This window comes from Ranitomeya imitator, chromosome 4, assembly GCF_032444005.1.
Source record: "Ranitomeya imitator isolate aRanImi1 chromosome 4, aRanImi1.pri, whole genome shotgun sequence".
Taxonomy (NCBI): Eukaryota; Metazoa; Chordata; class Amphibia; order Anura; family Dendrobatidae; genus Ranitomeya; species Ranitomeya imitator.
Window position 1 is genome coordinate 157,721,104 of NC_091285.1, and position 27,404 is coordinate 157,748,507.

Sequence of the window (27,404 nt, forward strand, 5' to 3'; positions counted from 1 at the left end):
ACTTTTTTTTTTTTTATTGTTTTTCACATTTTTATTTTTTGGGAGCTCCCATACATATTGGGTTTTGAAGAATGTATATGTTAAAGAAATGGTTTTAGTGAATGTTTGTTTGTTAATGCTTGTCTTTTGTTCTTGATTTGCACCTACACTTGAGTATTAGCATGCAATACAAATGTGTGGTTTACTCACAGTGTGTTTTTCTTTCTTTATATGTAAATGATAAACTTTCCTGCTTACTGAATGAATGCATTGATGAAGCCAGGGACAATGTGTGTTGATGTAATGTGTTTGTTATGATGCAAAAAAATTAATTTGCTAGAATTAGATTAATAGTATATTGGTTTAGATTCTGTTTTTTTCTGAAAAATGTGGAAATATTTACTGACGTTGATTAGTAGTAACATTATTTTGTAGTCTTGATTGACATGATTGTACTGTAATTATGATCAGCATTATTATGCAAATGTGATTGACATGGATTTAAAGTGTTTGATAACTGGTGTTTGATATTCTGGAATTATGATTTATTTCAGTGTATAAATCCATACATGTATGATATATATATTATTTAGCAGCTATCATCTGTAACAAATGGAAACGAAGTTCACATTCGTTTTTATTAGGATTTAACATGGAACCTCGGAACAACGGTCCGCGGGGCTCTGAAGGACTAAGTGAGCCCCAGACACCCATGGTAAGACCCCTTGAACAGGGTCAGAATGGAATGCCTGGGGGACACGGGTGCTATCTCGAGTTAAACCCCGAACAAACAGGGTTAGCCGGAGATGTGGAGCTAGCCAAGTGATACCGGGTGGACAGGAAGAAGCAGGTGTCAGCGGTACTAGCGTTGTCCGGAGATGAGGATGGCACATTGGATGGACGAGATGGATCTGGTGTAGACAGAGCGAACGTCGTCCAAGATAACCGGGTAACAGGTAGCTGATGATCTGTGGAGACTGTTGTGAATTCTGTGGCTGAGTTCACTTCTGTGGTCACAAGTGGTATTGCAGTCTCTGGGCTTCCTCCCTCAGGTGTTTTGGTGAGCTCGTTGGCTGCCTTGCTATTTAGCTCCACCTGAGTCTGTCTTCCTTGCTCCTTGTCAATGTTCCAGTGTTGGATCTGAGCTACTGCATCTTTCCTTGGGCCTGCTGCTCTGCTAGATAAGTGCTTCTAGTTTGTTTTCTGTTTTTTCTGTCCAGCTTGCTATTAACTTTTGCTGGAAGCTCTGAGAAGCAAAGGGGTGCACCGCCGTGCTGTTAGTTCGGCACGGTGGGTCTTTTTGCCCCTTTGCGTGGTTTTCGTTTTAGGGTTTTTCGTAGACTGCATAGTTCTCTTTGCTATCCTCGCTCTGTCTAGAATATCGGGCCTCACTTTGCTGAATCTATTTCATTCCTACGTTTGTCTTTTCATCTTGCTAACAGTCATTATATGTGGGGGGCTGCCTATTCCTTTGGGGTATTTCTCTGAGGTAAGTCAGGCTTGTATTTCTATCTTCAGGCTAGTCAGCTCCTCAGGCAGTGCCGAGTTGCATAGGTAGTGATAGGCGCAATCCACTGCTGCTTATAGTTGTGTGAGGATAGATCAGGTACTGCAGTCTACAGAGATTCCACGTCTCAGAGCTCGTCCTATTGTTTTTGGTTATTGCCAGATCTCTGTATGTGCGCTGATTACTGCACGCTGTGTTGCCTGATTGCCAGCCATAACAGTACAAGGAGCCAAACCAATGATTCCCAATAGAGGGAAAAAAGAAATCCTGACATCATTTTTTTTTCTTAGCTCTGTCTTCAGTCTTTTTTTTCCCCTAGACATTAGAGTGCTTCAGGACACAGCTGTGGACATGGATATTCAGGCTCTGTGCTCCTCAATGGATAATCTCGTTGTAAATGTACAAAAGATTCAAGATACTATTGATCAGAAATCGATGCTAGAACCAAGAATTCCGATTCCTGATTTGTTTTTTGGTGACAGAACTAAGTTCCTGAGCTTCAGAAATAATTGTAAGCTATTTTTGGCCTTGAAACCTCATTCTTCTGGTAATCCTATTCAACAGGTTTTGATTATTATTTCTTTTTTGCGCGGCGACCCACAGGACTGGGCGTTTTCTCTTGCACCAGGAGATTCTGCATTGAGTAATGTTGATGCATTTTTCCAGGCGCTGGGATTGCTTTACGATGAGCCTAATTCAGTGGATCAGGCTGAGAAAAATCTGCTGGCTTTATGCCAGGGTCAGGATGATGTAGAAGTATATTGTCAGAAATTTAGGAAGTGGTCAGTACTCACTCTGTGGAATGAATCTGCACTAGCGGCTTTGTTCAGAAAGGGTCTCTCTGAAGCTCTTAAGGATGTAATGGTGGGATTTCCTATGCCTGCTGGTTTGAATGAGTCTATGTCCTTGGCCATTCAGATCGGTCGTCGCTTGCGCGAGCGTAAATCTGTGCACCATCTGGCGGTATTGTCTGAGAGTAAACCTGAGCCTATGCAGTGCGACAGGACTATGACTAAAGTAGAACGGCAAGAACACAGACGTCTGAACAGACTGTGTTTCTATTGTGGTGATTCTACTCATGCTATTTCTAATTGTCCTAAACGCACTAGGCGGTTCGATAGCTCTGCCGTTATTGGTACTGTACAGTCCAAATTCCTTTTGTCCATTACCTTAATGTGCTCTTTGTCATCGTATTCTGTCATGGCGTTTGTGGATTCAGGCGCTGCCCTGAATCTGATGGATTTGGATTATGCTAAACGTTGTGGATTTTTCTTGGAGCCTTTGCGGTGTCCTATTCCGTTGAGAGGAATTGATGCTACACCTTTGGCCAAGAATAAGCCTCAGTACTGGGCCCAGCTGACCATGTGCATGGCTCCTGCACATCAGGAAGTTATTCGCTTTCTGGTACTGCATAATTTGCATGATGTGGTCGTGTTGGGGTTGCCATGGCTACAAACCCATAATCCAGTATTGGATTGGAACTCTATGTCGGTAACCAGCTGGGGTTGTCAGGGAGTACATGGTGATGTTCCATTTTTGTCTATTTCGTCATCCATTCCTTCTGACATCCCAGAGTTCTTGTTGGACTTTCAGGATGTATTTGAAGAGTCCAAGTCTGATGCCCTACCTCCGCATAGGAATTGTGATTGTGCTATCGATTTGATTCCTGGTAGTAAATTCCCTAAGGGTCGTTTACTTAATTTGTCCGTACCTGAACACACCGCTATGCGCAGTTATGTGAAGGAGTCCCTGGAGAAGGGACATATTCGCCCATCGTCGTCACCATTGGGAGCAGGGTTCTTTTTTGTAGCCAAGAAGGATGGTTCGCTAAGACCGTGTATTGATTACCGCCTTCTTAATAAGATCACTGTTAAGTTTCAGTATCCCTTGCCATTGATTTCTGACTTGTTTGCTCGGATTAAGGGGGCTAGTTGGTTTACTAAGATTGATCTTCGTGGTGCGTATAATCTGGTGAGAATCAGGCAGGGAGATGAATGGAAAACGGCATTTAATACGCCCGAGGGTCATTTTGAGTATCTGGTGATGCCGTTCGGACTTGCCAATGCTCCATCTGTTTTTCAGTCTTTTATGCATGACATTTTCCGTGAGTATCTGGATAAATTCTTGATTGTTTACTTGGATGACATTTTGATCTTCTCAGATGATTGGGAGTCTCATGTGAAGCAAGTCAGAATGGTTTTCCAGGTACTGCGTGCTAATTCCTTGTTCGTGAAGGGATCAAAGTGTCTCTTCGGTGTGCAGAAAGTTTCATTTTTGGGGTTCATCTTTTCCCCTTCTACTATCGAGATGGATCCGGTTAAGGTTCAGGCCATCCAGGATTGGACTCAGCCGACATCTCTAAAAAGTCTGCAGAAATTCCTGGGCTTTGCTAATTTTTATCGTCGCTTCATCTGTAATTTTTCTAGCATTGCCAGACCATTGACCGATTTGACCAAGAAGGGTGCTGATTTGGTTAGTTGGTCTTCTGCTGCCGTGGAAGCTTTTCAGGAGTTGAAGCGTCGTTTTTGCTGTGCCCCTGTGTTGTGTCAACCTGATGTTTCTCTTCCGTTCCAGGTCGAGGTTGATGCTTCTGAGATTGGTGCAGGGGCGGTTTTGTCACAGAGAGGTTCTGGTTGCTCAGTGTTCAAACCATGTGCTTTCTTTTCCAGGAAATTTTCTGCTGCTGAGCGTAATTATGATGTGGGCAACCGAGAGTTGCTGGCCATGAAGTGGGCATTCGAGGAGTGGCGTCATTGGCTTGAGGGTGCTAAGCATCGCGTGGTGGTTTTGACTGATCATAAGAACCTTACTTATCTTGAGTCTGCCAAGCGCTTGAATCCTAGACAGGCCCGTTGGTCGTTATTTTTTGCTCGTTTTGATTTTGTGATTTCATACCTTCCGGGCTCTAAAAATGTGAAGGCGGATGCTCTGTCTAGGAGTTTTGTGCCTGACTCTCCGGGGTTATCTGAGCTGGCGAGTATCCTCAAGGAAGGAGTCATTGTGTCTGCCATCTCCCCTGATTTGCGGAGAGTGTTGCAGAAATTTCAGGCTAATAAACCTGATCGTTGTCCGGCCGAGAAACTGTTCGTCCCTGATAGGTGGACTAGTAAAGTTATCTCTGAACTTCATTGTTCGGTGCTGGCCGGTCATCCAGGAATCTTTGGTACCAGGGAGTTGGTTGCTAGATCCTTCTGGTGGCCATCTCTGTCACGGGATGTGCGTGCTTTTGTGCAGTCCTGTGGAATTTGTGCTAGGGCTAAGCCCTGCTGTTCACGTGCCAGTGGGTTGCTTTTGCCCTTGCCGGTCCCGAAGAGGCCTTGGACACATATTTCGATGGATTTCATTTCTGACCTTCCCGTTTCTCAAAAAATGTCGGTCATTTGGGTGGTCTGTGATCGCTTTTCTAAAATGGTCCATCTGGTGCCCTTGGTTAAATTGCCTTCCTCCTCTGATTTGGTGCCTTTGTTCTTCCAGCATGTGGTTCGTTTACATGGCATTCCTGAGAATATTGTTTCTGACAGAGGTTCCCAGTTTGTCTCGAGGTTCTGGCGAGCCTTTTGTGGTGGACAGGTTGCAGCAGATCTGGACTCAGGTAGTGGACAATTTGACCTTGTCCCAGGAGAAGGCTCAGCTTTTCGCTAATCGCAGACGCCGTGTGGGACCCCGACTTCGTGTTGGGGATCTGGTTTGGTTATCTTCTCGTCATATTCCTATGAAGGTTTCCTCTCCTAAATTTAAACCTCGTTTTATTGGTCCGTATAGGATTTCTGAGATTCTCAATCCGGTGTCTGTTCGTCTGACCCTCCCAGACTCCTTTTCCATACATAATGTATTCCATAGGTCGTTGTTGAGGAGATACGTGGCACCTATGGTTCCATCTGTGGAGCCTCCTGCCCCTGTTTTGGTGGAGGGGGAATTGGAGTATATTGTGGAGAAGATTTTGGATTCTCGTGTCTCTAGACGGAAACTCCAGTATCTGGTCAAATGGAAGGGTTATGCTCAGGAAGATAATTCCTGGGTTTTTGCCTCTGATGTCCATGCCCCAGATCTTGTTCGTGCCTTTCATGTGGCTCATCCTGGTCGGCCTGGGGGTTCTGGTGAGGGTTCGGTGACCCCTCCTCAAGGGGGGGGTACTGTTGTGAATTCTGTGGCTGAGTTCACTTCTGTGGTCACAAGTGGTATTGCAGTCTCTGGGCTTCCTCCCTCAGGTGTTTTGGTGAGCTCGTTGGCTGCCTTGCTATTTAGCTCCACCTGAGTCTGTCTTCCTTGCTCCTTGTCAATGTTCCAGTGTTGGATCTGAGCTACTGCATCTTTCCTTGGGCCTGCTGCTCTGCTAGATAAGTGCTTCTAGTTTGTTTTCTGTTTTTTCTGTCCAGCTTGCTATTAACTTTTGCTGGAAGCTCTGAGAAGCAAAGGGGTGCACCGCCGTGCTGTTAGTTCGGCACGGTGGGTCTTTTTGCCCCTTTGCGTGGTTTTCGTTTTAGGGTTTTTCGTAGACTGCATAGTTCTCTTTGCTATCCTCGCTCTGTCTAGAATATCGGGCCTCACTTTGCTGAATCTATTTCATTCCTACGTTTGTCTTTTCATCTTGCTAACAGTCATTATATGTGGGGGGCTGCCTATTCCTTTGGGGTATTTCTCTGAGGTAAGTCAGGCTTGTATTTCTATCTTCAGGCTAGTCAGCTCCTCAGGCAGTGCCGAGTTGCATAGGTAGTGATAGGCGCAATCCACTGCTGCTTATAGTTGTGTGAGGATAGATCAGGTACTGCAGTCTACAGAGATTCCACGTCTCAGAGCTCGTCCTATTGTTTTTGGTTATTGCCAGATCTCTGTATGTGCGCTGATTACTGCACGCTGTGTTGCCTGATTGCCAGCCATAACAGGAGACATAAAGTATAATCAGAGTACTGGCAGAGAACTTCAGAAACAGAAGCACATGCTGACTTGAACCGGAAGAAGCAACAGTGGATACTTGTTGCTCCGGTGCCCTTCCTATGGGGAGGAGCTATGAATAGCAATGAACAACACGCCATTGGCCAGAAGCATCTTTTTTAAAATGCGCGCTGTCTCTTTAAGAGACCGGGAGTGAGCGCGCGTGTGACTTAAGCACTCTGCTTGAGAACCTGCTGGCAGCACACCAGGAAGCAGGAGAGGAGGGAGAGGCAGAGGCTGCATCCTGACAGTGCGGAGCTAGCACAGAGCGGGAGTCCCGATGGGGACCCCGCAAAGGTACAAAAACAAAACTGGGTGTAACATCATCTAGAATAGCAATATTTGTTTGCTACAGTAGAAAATTTTAAAGGTTACTCTGGGCACAATAAATTGGACCAACAAGCCTAATGTACAATAATTTTGCTTTATTCATTTGATGAAGGGGTGGAGAAACAAGCCACCAGGACCAGGACTGTGAATCTATCATGGACTGAGTCATCTTGGACCAAGTTAATCTATCTTGTACTGTTGTTTTGGACTAAGTCTGATAGGATTTTGGAACTTTTTCAAGTGTAATTTTGAATTTCACTTTCCCACAGTGCAGGCTGTATTTGTGCATATGCTGCAAACATCCAATTAGCGCTGAGACCAAGCCCAAATGCTGCTAAACCAACACCAGGGTGAATCCTCATAACCGCCAGCTGATGACAAGTAAGGGGAGAACTAACCCTAGAAGCTTCTGCCTGATTACCTTACAATCCAAATGGCATATAAAGTGAGGCCCTGAACAGCTGCAGCAATAGAAGATGAAGGGAATCTTATGTTCAACAATGGACACCTGCACTCCCCTCACCCATTGCTTTGGAGAGACAAGGGGTTAATGTTATAAAGGACTGGGACAGATTACGCTTTAGAGTCTGTTCTTTTGCTATCCAGGGAATGTAGTGAAATCACCATGGCAGCAGGCCATTGGTGGTGAGGGCAAAGTAATCCTCTTGCTTCCTTGCACCAGAGACCCAGCAGGTATGTGGTCTAAGAAGATCCAAAGAGAGAAGATTTCTACAAAGACATCTGAAATTTCGGGACATACATCCAATGTACAGCTGGAACTTTTCCTCTTTCCCTATCCTGCTAACACGAGTGGGTGGCTCATGGTTGCATGCACGCTGGATCTCCACTTATCGAATATACTTGAGTATAAGCCGACACGAGTATAAGCCGAGTCACCTAATTTTGACATGGAAAACTGGGTAAGTTTATTGACTCGAGTATAAGCAGGGTCTGCATTTTCCCCTCATCCCTGTCATGGTATGCATGGCTCCCTCATCCTGTCATAGTATGCATGGCTCACCCATCACCTTCCTGGTATGTATGGCTCTGTATCACCTATCCTTGTACGAATGGTTCCTACTAAAAAAACAAAAACCATCCTACTCACCTTTCACATGCTCTCGCAGGCATCTGGTTGAACCCGACGCCCTAGCAGCATCTCATTTGTCCCAGCGCCAGCAGCTCTTCCTGTGGTGAGTGATCACGTGGCCCTGCTCATTAAGGTAGTGAATATTCCCTCCATGCCTATGGGAGTGGAGAGGCGTGCATATTCATTACCTTAATGAGTGGGGCCACGTGATTGCTTAGCACAGGAAGAGCTGCTGGCACCAGGACCAACGAGATGTTGTGAGGTTGCCAGGACCAATGAGATACTGTGAGGGCACACAAGAGGGTGAGTAAGATGTCTTCTGGAAGCCGGCGGCTGCAGGTGTCACTGTGCGTGCTATGAGAGAAATGAATATTCATTTTTCTTTAGCAGCACAGGCATTAGCCACAGCCGCCGGCTCCTGCTTCTGTCACCTGCCGCTCCCACTCCCCCACCGGCTTTCTGATACAATTGACTTGTGTATAAGCTGAGGGGGTGTTTTCAGCACGAAAAAATGTGCTGAAAAATTCGGCTTGTACACGAGTATATAAGGTACTTCAACGGTGAGCTGTCATTACCTTTCTTCTTCTTCTCCAACAACCCAAAACGACTTTTTGAAACCTTAAACTCCCTCCTGAAACCTAAAGTACAGGCCCCCATCTCCAATCTCAGTGGTGAGGATCTGGCCACTTATTTCCTACAAAAAATCAACCACATCCATCAGGATATCTCAGCCCAATATCCTCAGTGCCTGGATCCCCTTCCCTGCCGCACCTCAAGCTCATTAGACATCTTTGAGCCTGTTTCAGAAGAAGAAGTTTCCAAGCTCCTCACTTCTGCTCGGCCTACAACCTGCAATAGGGACCCCATTCCTTCACCTCTCCTGCAGTCTCTCTCACCAGTGGTCACCACTCACCTGGCTAAATTATTTAACCTCTCTCTTTCTTTAGGTATTTTTCCCTCCTTATTTAAACATGCCATCACTACCCCTTTACTTAAAAAGCCATCCCTGGACCAGAACTGCACGGCTAACTACAGACCTGTCTCTAACCTTTCCTTCATCTCTAAACTCCTGGAACGCTTGGTCCACTCCCGTCTAATCCGCTAGCTCTCAGATAACTCTTTTCTCGACCCCTTACAATCTGGTTTCCGCTCTTTACACTCCACTGAAATTGCCCTCACTAAATTCTCTAATGATCTAATAACAGCAAAATCCAAAGGTCATTGCTCTCTGCTGATTCTCCTGGATCTGTCACATTTGATACTGTGGATCACCAGATCCTTCTCTCTATGCTCCACTCTTCCCTTGACATCACCCCCACTCTAATTGTAAATACCAAGGATTGTCTGTCTGCTGTCTCTAACATCATGTCCCCCCTCTATCTGAAACTAAATCTCTCCAAAACTGAACTACTTGTGTTTCTCCCTTCCACTAACCTCACTCTACCCAACATCGAAATTACCCTGGACGGTTCAACCATAACTCCCAAGCAGCATGCCCGCTGTCTTGAGGTCATATTCGACACCGAACTTTCCTTGACTCCCTATATCTGATCACTCACTCGCTCCTGTCATCTGCATCTTAAAAACATCTCCAGAATCCGACCTTTTCTCACCTTTGAAACTGCTAAGACTCTTATTCATTCTCGTCTGGACTACTGCAACTCTCTTCTGATCGGTCTCCCTCTTTCCAAACTTTCTCCTCTCCAATCCATCTTGAATGCGGCAGCCAGGGTCATATTTCTGTCCAGCCGCTTCACCGATGCCTCCATCTTGTGCCAGTCATTACACTGGCTACCCATTCGCTACAGGGTCCAGTATAAACTCCTCTCTCTCACCCACAAAGCTCTCCACAGTTCTGCACCGCCTTCTATCTCCACTCTCATCTCCGTCTATCGCCCTACACGTGCCCTCCATTCTACAAATGACCTAAGACTAACATCCCCTGTAATCCGAACCTCACACCTCCATCTCTAAGACTTCTCTCGTGCTGCGCCAGCTCTCTGGAATGCACTTCCCCAGACAATCTGACTGATACCTAGCCCCAACCTATTCAAGTGCGCTTTAAAAACCCATCTCTTCAAACAAGCCTACCACATCAACTACTCAGTAAACTAACTTTGTCCTGTTCCCTCCTTCCAAATATTATCTGCATGTGAATCTGCACCCTACTATTCATCTGTCTCCACACCCTCCATGCACATGATAACTGCACTTGATACTTGACTATTGCACTTAAACACACGGGCTGATGACCGCATCATGCAACTTTATATGAAAATCCCTATTTATTATAATTGCCAGACCTGAAATAACAAGCACTTTTCACCTATTGTGTCCCCCCATTTCCTTGTAGATTGTAAGCTTGCGAGCAGGGACCTCACCCCTAATATCACTGTTTAAATTGTCTTAACTTGTACTGAATTTATTGTCTGTACATGTCCCCGCTTAACTGTAAAGTGCTGCGGAATATGTTGGCGCTATATAAATAAAAATTATACACAGGTCAACAAAAAAAATTTTTTTTTCTGGTGTCCAAAATATTTTAATGAATTTGGGGTATTTTTGGGGTGCTGATTCTGAATATGCTATCAGTTTTGCCAGATTGGCTCAAGTTTTTGAGATTTTTGGTATCTTATTTATAGCACTTGTTGGTAAATGCGACGCATCATCTCATTAATTTCTTTGGATTAGTACTTGAACTGAGCAGTTCTCAATATAGTTTTGTGTTAATTAGTGTTCTAAAAGTTTGTTCATAGCTTGATTTTTGCACTAACTTTATGTTGTTGTCTGTTTTCCAGTGAAAAGCATGAACTCATCAAGAAGAAGTTGTCTTAACGATCCAGACTCATTCTGTTACATTTGTGGTGAATACACACTTCATCATCATCAGGTGGGGGAAGGTCAGGTAACATGGTAAACACAGGTACAGGCACATCTTCACAATGAGGGACAGGCCTTCTTGCAGATTCCATGTTAGGTTACTCCCATTTTCGTTTCTTATGCTTATTGAATCCTTGCACTTGCACTGCACAGAAATAACAGTCATCATGATGATTTTTTTGCTCTCTCCACACCATTGGAACACCAAATTTGAAGCTTTTTCTTTGTCCTTTGCTCCATTTTCGTAATAATTCGATACATGCTTTGCACACTATGTGTGGTGCCCAAAACTTGTCTTGGTCCCCAAGCATAACCCCAAAATAGGCAAAATACACTTTTTTTTACGAAGTCTGTTATGTTTCTTCTATGTTTTGGCAGTGTGTATTCACCACAAATGTAACAGAATGAGTCTGGATCGTTAAGACAACTTCTTCTTGATGAGTTCATGCTTTTCACTGGAAAACAGACAACAACATAAAGTTAGTGCAAAAATCAAGCTATGAACAAACTTTTAGAACACTAACTAACACAAAACTATATTGAGAACTGCTCAGTTCAAGTACTAATCCAAAGAAATTAATGAGATGATGCGTCGCATTTACCAACAAGTGCTATAAATAAGATACCAAAAATCTCAAAAACTTGAGCCAATCTGGCAAAACTGATGACATATTCAGAATCAGCACCCCAAAGTTACCCTAAATTCGATGAAATATCTTTGGCACCAAAAATGCTGTTGACCAGTGAATTATTATTATTCTTGTCTGCATCAAAACTGACTTGTGCTGTGCATACTTTGTTCAAATTGGACGTTTTAAAACGACTAATGCAACTCCGACTAGTAGAGAAAAGAGAGCTGTGTGCATGTTTGATAATGATTATGACTCTTCTGTGCCTAATACTTCATTAATGGACAATAATAAACACATTTTGGAAAAACTAATGTATAATGAAACTAAAATCTGGTGGGATCTAACCACTCTAAACAAATATATCTCTAACGATATGATACTTAGAGGGTTTAGAATTAAAAAAAATCCCAACCACACATTATGATGAGGAAATCACCTCCCAGTGGAACCAAATCCTTTCCACCTGTTCTATAAATCTCATGCGACTTATATCCAAATATGAAGAATTTAAGCTGTCATATTTTTAAAAGAAATAGAAATGACAAAAAAGACTATGCTATGCAAAACACCTTCTCTGCTTTGGAATTTGAGGACTCATAAAAATATTTTTCTAAACTACAAGACAACATCATTGAAATTAAAAAGCGCAAATTCCACAGAGATTGCACCGACTATTCTATGGGTCGTGTAAACACTTGGTACAAAGAGGCATCATTTATTTCTACACCTAAAGGCATCCTAAAGGAAAGGAGATGGCAACAAAATAGACCATCTAATCAACATGTCAGCTTTAGCTTTTCCGATCAAGATCATTCGGAATACATTTCTAATGACTCAGACTCTGAAACTTTCTAACTTTCTATAAGGGCACACTACAATTTAAACAATTTGTTAATTCCAAGGACAGAAATATTTTTTAAAGAAACCCATGAGATGAGGTGGACGTAAACATCAGAAAACCGCAAGGTATGACTAACCGCCAACGGAAGAATCTCCAACTTTAAATCCAGAGCTCAATGTGCTAAATTTATCGTCACAAACATTCACACCAGAGCAAATTAGACTTCTTTCTTACGGTTTTAACTTTATTCCAGATCAAAATTTGGACATATTTTAAACCATTTGTGACATCAATCATTTTGTGCGCACTTTAGCAATCAAGACACATTTTTGGTTGGATGATTTAAATAATGAATTACCAGAGAACAATGTTATTCCTAATCACTAACATTGTTTTAATTTTCATGAACAAATGTCTGTATTGTATTCAGAGGAGTTAGGTGAAAACCATGCAATTAATCATGATACTTTTACAGCACCTGCATTTACTACCAAAAATCCTTTCCTTTACCCAGTTCAGTCTCGTGCAGGTTGCATGGACAATTTCAGGCATACAGTTGAGAGGGAGCTAAAAACTCTTTATCATGTGATCCGCAATAATAATTCAGGACTAGTGTTGAGCATTCCGATACCGCAAGTATCGGGTATCGGCCGATACTTGCGGTATCGGAATTCCGATACCGAGATCCGATATTTTTGTGGTATCGGATATCGGTATCGGAGGTGTAAAATAAAGAATTAAAATAAAAAATATTGTTATATTCACCTCTCCGGCCGCCCCTGGAACATCACCGCGAGTCACCGGCGTCCGGCAGGCTTCTTTGTTCAAAATGAGCGCCTTTAGGACCTGCGGAATGACGTCGCGGCTTCTGATTGGTCGCGTGCCGCCCATGCGACTGCCACGCGACCAATCAGAAGCCGCGACGTCATTCCGCAGGTCCTAAAGGCGCTCATTTTGAACAAAGTAGCATGCCGGACGCCGGTTCCTCGCGGTGATGTTCCAGGGGCCGCCGGAGAGGTGAATATAACAATATTTTTTATTTTAATTCTTTATTTTACACCTCACTATGGATCCCAGGGCCTGAAGGAGAGTTTCCTCTCCTTCAGACCCTGGGATCCATCAGGATACCTTCTGATACTTGATGTCCCATTGACTTGTATTGGTATCGGATATTGGTATCGGCGATATCCGATACTTTTCGGGTATCGGCCGATACTATCCGATACCGATACTTTCAAGTATCGGACGGTATCGCTCAACACTATTCAGGACACAAACTTTCAATTGTCTCTGAAATCGGCATTATATGAATTGTGTCTCATGGAAGATATAATATTTAAAATGACTGACAAGGGAGGTGTGGTGGTCATAATGGATAAAGACCATCTCAAATCAATGGTATGTTTGAGGATCGTTCTACTTACTATAAATTGTTATCAGATACCACTTTAAATTACTCACAACATACTCCTGATTTGATTAATGAAGATTTTGCTTTGGGGGTTCTCCAAAAAAATCGATTGAGTATCTCATTGTAAAATATCCCCGTCACCCCAATCTTACATGCATTGCCCAAAATTCATAAAACGACCAACCCACCACCTATGAGACCCATTAGAAATGGAATTGGTGATGCAAACAAAATTTTGGGTGACTGGTTGGATTGCCTTTTGCAACTTTTAGCACAACGTTCTCCTGGGTGCATTAAAAATTCTAATGGCATTCTTAATTTTTTCTCTAAAATGAAATGGTCATCAACATTTTCTTGGATTACATGTGATGTAATTTCCCTGTATACCTCTATTCCACAACGTATAGCATTAGAGGCTTTAAATTTTTACCTTAACAAATAGAGTAATCATAGCCCAACTCTTCAAAATTATATAATTCAAGTTACTTCATTTCTTATGTCCCACAATTATTTTTTATTTGATGGTTCTTATTGCTTACAGCATTGTGGAGTGTAAATGGGGGCTAAATTCTCCCTCTCATTGGCAAACCTAGTGATGTCAGACGGAGTTATTATTTATGTACTCTCCCTTTTTGGAATCCGTAGAGTGATATGGCAGATACATCGATGACATACTCCTCATTTGGGGTGGCGATTAGGGTTGAGCGAAACAGGTCGTTCATTTTCAAAAGTCGCCGACTTTTGGCAAAGTCGGGTTTCATGAAACCCGATCCGACCCCTGTGCGGGGTCGGCCATGCGGTACGCGACTTTCGCGCCAAAGTCGCGTTTCAATGACGCGAAAAGCGCCATTTCTCAGCCAATGAAGGTAAACGCAGAGTGTGGGCAGCGTGATGACATAGGTCCTGGTCCCCACCATCTTAGAGAAGGGCATTGCAGTGATTGGCTTGCAGTCTGCGGCATCACAGGGGCTATAAAGGGGCGTTCCCGCCGACCGCCATGTTACTGCTGCTGATCTGAGCTTAGGGAGAGGTTGCTGCCGCTTCGTCAGAAGCAGGGATAGCGTTAGGCAGGGTCCATTAACCACCAAACCGCTTGTGCTGTAGCGATTTCCACTGTCCAACACCACCTTCAATGTGCAGGGACAGTGGAATCTGCAATTTTTTTTTTTTCCTCAGCGCTGTAGCTCATTGGGCTGCCCTAGAAGGCTCCCTGATAGCTGCATTGCTGTGTGTACGCCGCTGTGCAAACCAACTGCTTTTTTCAAAGCACAAATCCTCTTGTAAGATTGGCATTTCTGCTAGAGTGCCATCCCTGTGTGTGCCATCTCTCTCACATAGTGGGCCATAGAAAGCCTTTTTATTTTTCTGTTTTTTTTTGGGGGGGGGTTTATAAATTCTCCCTGAAAAAAAAAACAGTGGGAGATTAATATTGGCCTCAGGGCTTGTGTGCCACTCCTGACTCCTGTGTGCATCATCACTCACTCAGTGGGCCATAGAAAGCCTATTTTTTTTTTTGCTTTATTTGGATTCTAAATTCTACCTGAAAAAATCAATAAATCAATCAGTGGGAGATTAATATTGGCCTTTGGGCTTGTGTGCCAGTCCTAAGCGTGCCATCTCTCTCACAAATAGTGGGCCATAGAAAGCCTATTTATTTATTTTTTTTTGGTTTTATAAATTCTCCCTGAAAAAAAAAAGGGAGATTAATATTGGCCTGTGGGCTTGTGTGCCAGTCCTAAGCGTGCCATCTCTCTCTCTCAGATAGTGGGCCATAGAAAGCCTATTTATTATTTTTTTATTGGGTTTATAAATTTTCCCTGAAAAAAAAAAAAAAAAAGTGGGAGATTAATATTGGCCTCTGGGCTTGTGTGCCAGTCCTGAGCGTGCCATCTCTCTCACAAATAGTGGGCCATAGAAAGCCTATTTATTTTTTTGGTTGATTTGGGTTCTAAATTCTACCTGAAAAAATCAATAAATCTATCAGTGGGAGATAAATATTGGCCTCTGGGCTTGTGTGCCACTCCTGACTCCTGTGTGCGTCATCTCTCACTCAGTGGGCCATAGAAAGCCTATTTTTTGTTTTATTTGTTTTCTAAATTCTCCCTGAAAAAATCATTTTATTTTATTTGGTTTCTAAATTCTTCCTGAAAAAATAATTTTTTTTTATTATTTTTTTTTTCTAAAGTCTCCCTGAAAAAAAAAAAAATCAAATCAGTGGGAGATTAATATTGCCCTTTCTGCTTGTGTGCCAGTCTTGACTCCTGGGTGTGCCATCTCTCTCTCTCTCTCCAATTGTGGGCCATAGAAAGCCTATTATTTTTTTAGCTTGATTTGGGTTCCAAAATCTACCTGAAAAAATCACTACATCAATCATTGAGAGAAAAATATTGGCCTCTGGGCTTGTGTGCCACTCCTGACTCCTGTGTGCGTCATCTCTCACTCAGTGGGCCATAGAAAGCCTATTTTTTGTTTTATTTGTTTTCTAAATTCTCCCTGAAAAAATCATTTTATTTTATTTGGTTTCTAAATTCTTCCTGAAAAAATCATTTTTTTTTATTATTTTTTTTTTCTAAAGTCTCCCTGAAAAAAAAAAAAAATCAAATCAGTGGGAGATTAATATTGCCCTTTCTGCTTGTGTGCCAGTCTTGACTCCTGGGTGTGCCATCTCTCTCTCTCTCTCCAATTGTGGGCCATAGAAAGCCTATTATTTTTTTAGCTTGATTTGGGTTCCAAAATCTACCTGAAAAAATCACTATATCAATCATTGGGAGAACAATATTGGCCTCTGGGCTTGTGTGCCACTCCTGACTCCTGTGTGCGTCATCTCTCACTCAGTGGGCCATAGAAAGCCTATTTTTTGTTTTATTTGTTTTCTAAATTCTCCCTGAAGAAATCATTTTATTTTATTTGGTTTCTAAATTCTTCCTGAAAAAATCATTTTATTCTATTATTTTTTTTTTCTAAAGTCTCCCTGAAAAAAAAAAAAAATCAGTGGGAGATTAATATTGCCCTTTCTGCTTGTGTGCCAGTCTTGACTCCTGGGTGTGCCATCTCTCTCTCTCTCTCCAATTGTGGGCCATAGAAAGCCTATTATTTTTTTTGCTTGATTTGGGTTCCAAAATCTACCTGAAAAAATCACTACATCAATCATTGGGAGAAAAATATTGGCCTCTGGGCTTGTGTGCCACTCCTGACTCCTGTGTGTGGCATCTCTCACTCAGTGGGGCATAGAAAGCCTTTTTTTTTATTTGGTTTCTAAATTGTCATTGGAAAAATCATTTTATGTTATTTGGTTTCTAAATTCTTCCTGAAAAAATCATTTTATTTTATTTTGTTTCTAAAGTCTCCCTGAAAAAAAAAAAAAAAAATAAAAAAAAACAGTGGGAGATTAATATTTACATTTGTGCTTCAGTGACAGTCCTGCGTGTGTGGCATCTCTCTCATTTGGTGCCACCAAAAACAGAGTGTGTAACATTGTGCCTGATTTTCGTTGTGGTCTCACCCACCTGTAAAGGGGTAGCTAAATCATACCGAAGTTATAGCTCACCGTGTAAGTTGTGTGACAGCAACAAATACCGTTAGTTTGGTTACGTTTTTAAAACAATGAGGAAGTCTGGTGGAAGAGGTCGTGGCCGGGGGCGTTCATTGTCAGCTGGTAATGAGGGTAGTGGTAGTGGTGGAGCATCAGGTGGTCGTGGGAAAAAAAATATTGCACCTAAGTCTGGAGCTGTGGAGCCAGGTTCGTCGTCTGGCTACACAAGGCCTCGAACGCTCCCTTTTCTGGGAGTAGGAAAACCGCTTTTAAAGCCGGAGCAGCAAGAGCAAGTTTTGGCTTATCTTGCTGACTCAGCCTCTAGCTCTTTTGCCTCCTCTCGTGAAACTGGTAAATGTAAAAGCAGCGCGTCGTTAGTGGATGTTCACGGTCAGGGACAAGTCGCTTCCTTGTCCTCTTCAGCAAAAACAACAACAGAGAAGAATGCAGCAGGCGACACAACGGGTTACTCCATGGAGCTCTTTACACATACCGTCCCTGGCTTAGAAAGTGAAGCAGTTAACAGTCCATGCCCATTACAAGTTGAATCTGACATGGAGTGCACTGATGCACAGCCACAGCCAGACTACTATGCTGGTCCTTTGACTCAGACCACAACATTGCCCTCGCAGGGTAATGATCAAGAATCAGACCCTGATGAGACTATGTTGCCCCATCACGAACGCTATACCGCCGACCGACACGGTGACACAGACGAAGTTGCACACAAGCTACAAGAAGAGGTAATAGATGACCCAGTTCTTGACCCCGATTGGCAGCCATTGGGGGAACAGGGTGCAGGCGGCAGCAGTTCTGAAGCGGAGGAGGAGGGGCCGCAGCAGGCATCAACATCGCAACAGGTTTCATCTGCCGGGCCCGTATCTTGCCCAAAACGCGTGGCAAAGCCAAAACCTGTTGGAGGACAGCGTGGCCATCCGGTTAAAGCTCAGTCTGCAATGCCTGAAAAGGTATCCGATGCTAGAAAGAGTGCAGTCTGGCATTTTTTTAAACAACATCCAATTGATCAGCGCAAAGTCATCTGTCAAAAATGTTCAACTACCTTAAGCAGAGGGCAGAATCTGAAAAGTCTCAATACAAGTTGCATGCATAGACATTTAACCACCATGCATTTGCAAGCTTGGACTAACTACCAAACGTCCCTTAAGGTTGTAGCACCCTCGGCCAATGAAGCTAGTCATCAATGCAACATCCCTTCCGGCAGTGTAGGGCCACCATTTTCCGCACCACCTGCAGTATCTGTGCAGGTTTCTTTGCCAGGCCAAAGCAGTCAGGGTCAGGGAATCACCAGTTTCGTAGTAGGAAACACTGCATCTAGGGCACCGGCGGCAACAATACCATCTCCCACCGTCTCTCAGTCTGCCATGTCCACCGGCACCCCCGCTAGTTCCACGATCTCCAGCTCTCCAGTCCAGCTCACCCTACATGAGACTATGGTTAGAAAAAGGAAGTACTTAGCCTCGCATCCGCGTACACAGGGTTTCAACGCCCACACAGCTAGACTAATCTTGTTAGAGATGATGCCCTACCGGTTAGTTGAAAGCGAAGCTTTCAAAGCCCTGATGGACTACGCTGTACCACGCTACGAGCTACCCAGTCGACACTTTTTTCCAGAAAAGCCATCCCAGCCCTCCACCAGCATGTTAAAGAGCGCATCATCCATGCACTCAGGCAATCTGTGAGCACAAAGGTGCACCTGACAACAGATGCATGGACCAGTAGGCATGGCCAGGGACGTTACGTGTCCATCACGGCACACTGGGTGAATGTCGTGGATGCAGGGTCCACAGGGGACAGCAAGTTTGGGACAGTTCTGCCTAGCCCACGGTCTAGGAAACAGTTGGCTGTAGCCGTTCGCACCCCCTCCTCCTCCTCCTCGTCCTCCTGCAGAAGCGAGAGCTCGTCCACAGACCGCAGTCGCACAACCAATCCATCCGCAGCTGCCACTGTTGCACACCAGGTCTCCCATTATGGGGCAGCTACTGGCAAACGTCAGCAGGCTGTATTGGCTATGAAGTGTTTGGGCGACAACAGACAAACCGCGGAAGTTCTGTCCGAGTTCTTGCAGAAAGAAACGCAGTCGTGGCTGGGCACTGTAGATCTTGAGGCAGGCAAGGTAGTGAGTGATAACGGAAGGAATTTCATGGCTGCCATCTCCCTTTCCCAACTGAAACACATTCCTTGCCTGGCTCACACCTTAAACCTGGTGGTGCAGTGCTTCCTGAAAAGTTATCCGGGGTTATCCGACCTGCTCCTCAAAGTGCGTGGACTTTGCTCACATATCCGCCGTTCGCCCGTACACTCCAGCCGTATGCAGACCTATCAGCGTTCTTTGAACCTTCCCCAGCATCGCCTAATCATAGACGTTGCAACAAGGTGGAACTCAACACTGCACATGCTTCAGAGACTGTGCGAACAGAGGCGGGCTGTTATGTTTTTGTGGGAGGATACACGTACACGGGCAGGCAGTAGGATGGCAGACATGGAGTTGTCAGGTGTGCAGTGGTCGAAGATTCAAGACATGTGTCAAGTCCTTCAGTGTTTTGAGGAATGCACACGGCTGGTTAGTGCAGACAACGCCATAATAAGCATGAGCATCCCCCTAATGCGTCTGCTGATGCAAAGTTTGACGCACATAAAGGATCAGGCGTCTGCAGCTGAGGAAGAGGAAAGCCTTGATGACAGTCAGCCATTGTCTGGCCAGGGCAGTGTACAGGATGAGGTAGCGGGCGAAGAGGAGGAGGAGGACGAGGAGGATGATGGGGATGATTATATTTTTAATGAGGAAGCTTTTCCGGGGCCACTGGAAATTGTTGGCGCGGCAAGGCCGGGTTCTGGTTTTTGGAGGGACACAAGTGACGTGGATTTGCCTGAAACTGCCCCTCAACCAAGCACAACCGCAGATTTGAGAACTGGAACTTTGGCCCACATGGCGGATTATGCCTTACGTATCCTCAAAAGGGACACACGCATTACTAAAATGATGAACGATGACGATTACTGGTTAGCCTGCCTCCTTGATCCTCGCTATAAAGGCAAATTGCAAAATATAATGCCACATGACAGCTTGGAAATAATATTAGCAACCAAACAATCAACTCTTGTTGACCGTTTGCTTCTGGCATTCCCTGCACACAGCGCCCGTGATCGTTCTCACACGAGCTGCAGGGGCCAGCAGACCAGAGGTATTAGAGGGGCAGAAATCAGAAGTGGCGTTGGCCAGAGGGGTTTTCTGACCAGGTTGTGGAGTGATTTTGCTATGACCGCAGACAGGACAGGTACTGCAGCATCAATTCAAAGTGACAGGAGACAACATTTGTCCAGTATGGTTACAAACTATTTTTCATCCCTTATCGACGTTCTCCCTCAACCGTCATTCCCATTTGATTACTGGGCATCCAAATTAGACACCTGGCCAGAATTGGCAGAATATGCATTGCAGGAGCTTGCTTGCCCGGCAGCTAGTGTCCTATCAGAAAGAGTATTCAGTGCTGCAGGTTCAATACTAACAGAAAAGAGGACTCGTCTGCCTACCCAAAATGTAGATGATCTAACCTTCATTAAAATGAACCACAACTGGATTTCAAAATCTTTTGCCCCACCTTGCCCGGCTGACACCTAGCTTTCCTATGAAAAGGTCTTGCCTGTGGACTATTCTGAATGACTTTTCCAATCTCGTAATTTTCTGCACCTGATTGTCCAGCATACGACATGTTTACACCTCACTAAATGGCCAAACTCCCCACACGGGGCCGTGGTATCGCCACTTGGCGCCAGCACCCGTGAGAGTGCTGTTTGTCTGAAGAGGTGGGTGTGCCCGCTTTTGGTCGACGGCACTGCCACTGGGTCCCTCATAGTACAATAAAGTGTCTCTGGCGGTGGTGGTGCGCACCCAACGTCAGACACACCGTGGTAATATGAGGGGCCCTGGGCCTGTACCGCCGGCCACAAGACAGTTCCCCCCCAGCTCAAACAGTGCTCTACCACTTGCAAAATTATCTCTCACAGCTCCACCAATGTTTAGTCTATGCGCTGACATCCTTCAATGCCTGGCACTGACAATACCATTGTATTGACATTTTTGTTATGTTAGGCCTTCGAAGCCTGTCTGCGGTCCCTCCTTCCACTAGGCCTCCACTGACCATTGTACTGCTGCCCGTGTACCCCTGGAACCAATTTTAAATTGCCAACAGCCCTATTTTTTTATGTTAGGCCTTCGAAGCCTGTCTGCGGTCCCTCCTTCCACTAGGCCTCCACTGACCATTGTACTGCTGCCCTTGTACCACTGGAAACAATTTTAAATTGCCAACAGCCCTATTTTTTTATGTTAGGCCTTCGAAGCCTGTCTGCGGTCCCTCCTTCCACTAGGCCTCCACTGACCATTGTACTGCTGCCCGTGTACCCCTGGAACCAATTTTAAATTGCCAACAGCCCAATTTTGTTATGTTAGGCCTTCGAAGCCTGTCTGCGGTCCCTCCTTCCACTAAGCCTCCACTGACCACACCACTGCTGCCCGTGTACCCCTGGAACCAATTTAAAATTGCCTACAGCCATCTGTTATTATGTTAGGCCTTTGATGCCTGTCTGCGGTCACTCCTTCCACTAGGCGTCCACTGACCACACCACTGCTGCCCGTGTACCCCTGGAACCAATTTAATATTGCCTACAGCCAGCCCAATTTTATTATGTTAGGCCTTCGAAGCCTGTCTGCGGTCCGTTCTTTCTACTACTACTACACTGACCAGGCCACTGCTGCCCGTGTTCCCCTGGAACCAATTTAAAATTGCCTACAGCCATGTGTTATTATGTTAGGCCTTCGATGCCTGTTTGCGGTCACTCCTTCCACTAGGCCTCCACTGACCACACCACTGCTGCCCGTGTACCCCTGGAACCAATTTAAAATTGCCTACAGCCAGCCCAATTTTTTTTATTTTAGGCCTTCGATGCCTGTCTGCGGTCCGTTCTTTCTACTACTACTACACTGACCAGGCCACTGCTGCCCGTGTTCCCCTGGAACCAATTTAAAATTGCCTACAGCCATGTGTTATTATGTTAGGCCTTCGATGCCTGTTTGCGGTCACTCCTTCCACTAGGCCTTCACTGACCACACCACTGCTGCCCGTGTACCCACGGAACCAATTTAAAATTGCCTACAGCCATGTGTTATTATGTTAGGCCTTCGATGCCTGTTTGCGGTTACTCCTTCCACTAGGCCTCCACTGACCACACCACTGCTGCCCGTGTACCCCTGGAACCAATTTAAAATTGCCTACAGCCAGCCCAATTTTTTTATTTTAGGCCTTCGATGCCTGTCTGCGGTCCGTTCTTTCTACTACTACTACACTGACCAGGCCACTGCTGCCCGTGTTCCCCTGGAACCAATTTAAAATTGCCTACAGCCATGTGTTATTATGTTAGGCCTTCGATGCCTGTTTGCGGTCACTCCTTCCACTAGGCCTCCACTGACCACACCACTGCTGCCTGTGTACCCATGGAACCAATTTAAAATTGCCAACAGCCATGTGTTATTATGTTAGGCCTTCGATGCCTGTCTGCGGTCACTCCTTCCTCTAGGCCTCCACTGACCACACCACTGCTGCCCGTGTACCCCTGGAACCAATTTAAAATTGCTTACAGCCAGCCCAATTTTTTTATTTTAGGCCTTCGATGCCTGTCTGCGGTCCGTTCTTTCTACTACTACTACACTGACCAGGCCACTGCTGCCCTTGTTCCCCTGGAACCAATTTAAAATTGCCTACAGCCATGTGTTATTATGTTAGGCCTTCGATGCCTGTCTGCGGTCACTCCTTCCACTAGGCCTCCACTGACCACACCACTGCTGCCCGTGTACCCCTGGAACCAATTTAAAATTGCCTACAGCCAGCTCAATTTTTTTATTTTAGGCCTTCGATGCCTGTCTGCGGTCCGTTCTTTCTACTACTACTACACTGACCTGGCCACTGCTGCCCGTGTTCCCCTGGAACCAATTTAAAATTGCCTACAGCCATGTGTTATTATGTTAGGCCTTCGATGCCTGTCTGCGGTCACTCCTTCCACTAGGCCTCCACTTACCACACCACTGCTGCCCGTGTACCCCTGGAACCAATTTAAAATTGCCTACAGCCATCTGTTATTATGTTAGGCCTTCGAAGCCTGTCTGCGGTCCTTCCTTCCAATAGTTCTCCACTGACCAGACCAATGCTGGCCGTGTACCCCTGGAACCCAGCTGAAAGTGCATGTAGCCTCCTTTTTTTCTTTGTTTTATATTTAGAAAGCCCAGATGAACTACGCTGTGCAACGGTTCAAGCTGCCCAGTCGACATTTCTTTTGCGAGAAAAGCCATCCCAGCCCTCCACCGGCATGAAAAAGTCTGCATTGTCATAGCACTCAGGCAATCAAACAGTAGAAAGGTGCAACTGACAAGAGACACATGGACCAGTAGGCATGTCCACAAAAAGTTACGTATCCATTACGGCGCACTGGGTTAATGTGTTGGATGCATGGTCCACAGGGGACAGCCTACAAAGTCTGTCTGCAGTCCCTAATTCCAATTTTCCTCCGCTGACCACACCACTGCTGCCCGTGTACCCCTGGAACCAATTTTAAAGTGTCTACAGCCTAATTTTGTTATGTTAGGCCTACTACGCCTGTCTGCGGTCCCTCCTTCCAATACTCGTCCACTGACCACACCACTGCTGCCCGTGGACCCCTGGAACCTATTTTTAATTGCATAGAGCATTCTTTTTTTAATAGTAGGCGTACAAAGTCTGTCTGCAGTCCACTATTGAAATTGTCCTCCACTGCCCAGAGCACTGCTGCTTGTGTACCCCTGTAACTTTTTTAAGCTGCAGTGAGCCACATTTTTGGTTTAAGTCCTACTACCTGGGTCTGTCTGCGCCACTCAATTCAGCTGTGTTCCTTTGAAAAAAGCTGAGCGTCAATAGTCTTGTTTTCAGCCTCTAGGAATTTTAAAACTGCATTGGGGGTACAACTTTGGTAGGGCCTACTAACGGTGTCTGCCTCCCCAAGGTGTGCCCCAGGTTTCCTCGCCATTGCTTCGATCTTAATGCTCTCGTTTAGTAGTTGTTGGAAACTACACTGCATTAGGCCTACAAATTGGGTATGGGGTGTAGAGAGATGGTGTGTTCCACTCCAAGGTGTTCCCCAGGTTTCCTCTCCATTGCTTCGATCTTCATGCTCTCGTTTAGTAGTTGTTGGAAACTACGCTGCATTAGGCCTACAAATTGGCTATGGGGTGTAGAGAGATGGTGTGTTCCACTCCAAGGTGTTCCCCAGGTTTCCTCTCCATTGCTTCGGTCTTCCGAATCTCGTTTAGTAGTTGTAGAAAACTACACTGCATTAGGCCTACAAATTGGGTATGGGGTGTAGAGAGATGGTGTGTTCCACTCCAAGGTGTTCTCCAGGTTGCCTTTCCTGAGCTTCGATCTTCTGGCTCTCGTTTAGTAGTTGTTGGAAACTACGCTGCATTAGGCCTACAAATTGGGTATGGGGTGTAGAGAGATGGTGTGTTCCACTCCAAGGTGTTCCCCAGGTTTCCTCTCCATTGCTTCGATCTTCATGCTCTCGTTTAGTAGTTGTTGGAAACTACACTGCATTAGGCCTACAAATTGGGTATGGGGTGTAGAGAGATGGTGTGTTCCACTCCAAGGTGTTCTCCAGGTTGCCTTTCCTGAGCTTCGATCTTCTGGCTCTCATTTAGTAGTTGTTGGAAACTACGATGCATTAGGCCTACGAATTGGGTATGGGGTGTAGAGAGATGGTGTGTTCCACTCCAAGGTGTTCCCCAGGTTTCCTCTCCATTGCTTCGATCTTCATGCTCTCGTTTAGTAGTTGTTGGAAACTACACTGCATTAGGCCTACAAATTGGGTATGGGGTGTAGAGAGATGGTGTGTTCCACTCCAAGGTGTTCTCCAGGTTGCCTTTCCTGAGCTTCGATCTTCCGGCTCTCGATTAGTAGTTGTTGGAAACTACACTGCATTAGGCCTACAAATTGGGTATGGGGTGTAGAGAGATGGTGTGTTCCACTCCAAGGTGTTCCCCAGGTTTCCTCGCCATTGCTGCGATCTTAATGCTCTCGTTTAGTAGTTGTTGGAAACTACGCTGCATTAGGCCTACAAATTGGGTATGGGGTGTAGAGAGATGGTGTGTTCCACTCCAAGGTGTTCTCCAGGTTGCCTTTCCTGAGCTTCGATCTTCTAGCTCTCGTTTAGTAGTTGTTGGAAACTATGCTGCATTAGGTCTACAAATTGGGTATGGGGTGTAGAGAGATGGTGTGTTCCACTCCAAGGTGTTCCCCAGGTTTCCTCTCCATTGCTTCGATCTTCATGCTCTCGTTTAGTAGTTGTTGGAAACTACACTGCATTAGGCCTACAAATTGGGTATGGGGTGTAGAGAGATGGTGTGTTCCACTTCAAGGTGTTCTCCAGGTTGCCTTTCCTGAGCTTCGATCTTCCGGCTCTCATTTAGTAGTTGTTGGAAACTACACTGCATTAGGCCTACAAATTGGGTATGGGGTGTAGAGAGATGGTGTGTTCCACTCCAAGGTGTTCCCCAGGTTTCCTCGCCATTGCTGCGATCTTAATGCTCTCGTTTAGTAGTTGTTGGAAACTACACTGCATTAGGCCTACAAATTGGGTATGGGGTGTAGAGAGACGGTGTGTTACACTCCAAGGTGTTGCCCAGGTTTCCTCTCCATTGCTTCGATCTTCTGGCTCTCGTTTAGTAGTTGTTGGAAACTACACTGCATTAGGCCTACAAATTGGGTATGGGGTGTAGAGAGATGGTGTGTTCCACTCCAAGGTGTTCCCCAGGTTTCCTCGCCAATGCTTCGATCTTCATGCTCTCGTTTAGTAGTTGTTGGAAACTACGCTGCATTAGGCCTACAAATTGGGTATGGGGTGTAGAGAGATGGTGTGTTCCACTCCAAGGTGTTCTCCAGGTTGCCTTTCCTGAGCTTCGATCTTCTGGCTCTCGTTTAGTAGTTGTTGGAAACTACGCTGCATTAGGCCTACAAATTGGGTATGGGGTGTAGAGAGATGGTGTGTTCCACTCCAAGGTGTTCCCCAGGTTTCCTCTCCATTGCTTCGATCTTCATGCTTTCGTTTAGTGGTTGTTGGAAATTACACTGCATTAGGCCTACAAATTGGGTATGGGGTGTAGAGAGATGGTGTGTTCCACTCCAAGGTATTCTCCAGGTTGCCTTTCCTGAGCTTCGATCTTCCGGCTCTCGTTTAGTAGTTGTTGGAAACTACACTGCATTAGGCCTACAAATTGGGTATGGGGTGTAGAGAGATGGTGTGTTCCACTCCAAGGTGTTCCCCAGGTTTCCTTGCCATTGCTGCGATCTTAATGCTCTCGTTTAGTAGTTGTTGGAAACTACACTGCATTAGGCCTACAAATTGGGTATGGGGTGTAGAGAGACGGTGTGTTACACTCCAAGGTGTTCCCCAGGTTTCCTCTCCATTGCTTCGATCTTCTGGCTCTCGTTTAGTAGTTGTTGGAAACTACACTGCATTAGGCCTACAAATTGGGTATGGGATGTAGAGAGATGGTGTGTTCCGCTCCAAGGTGTTCCCCCCAGGTTTCCTCGCCAATGCTTCGATCTTCATGCCCTCGTTTTGTAGTTGTTGGAAACTACACTGCATTAGGCCTACAAATTGGGTATGGGGTGTAGAGAGATGGTGTGTTCCACTCCAAGGTGTTCTCCAGGTTGCCTTTCCTGAGCTTCGATCTTCCGGCTCATGTTTAGTAGTTGTTGGAAACTACACTGCATTAGGCCTACAAATTGGGTATGGGGTGTAGAGAGATGGTGTGTTCCACTCCAAGGTGTTCCCCAGGTTTCCTCGCCATTGCTGCGATCTTAATGCTCTCGTTTAGTATTTGTTGGAAACTACACTGCATTAGGCCTACAAATTGGGTATGGGGTGTAGAGAGACGGTGTGTTACACTCCAAGGTGTTGCCCAGGTTTCCTCTCCATTGCTTCGATCTTCTGGCTCTCGTTTAGTAGTTGTTGGAAACTACACTGCATTAGGCCTACAAATTGGGTATGGGGTGTAGAGAGATGGTGTGTTCCACTCCAAGGTGTTCTCCAGGTTGCCTTTCCTGAGCTTCGATCTTCTGGCTCTCGTTTAGTAGTTGTTGGAAACTACGCTGCATTAGGCCTACAAATTGGGTATGGGGTGTAGAGAGATGGTGTGTTCCACTCCAAGGTGTTCCCCAGGTTTCCTCTC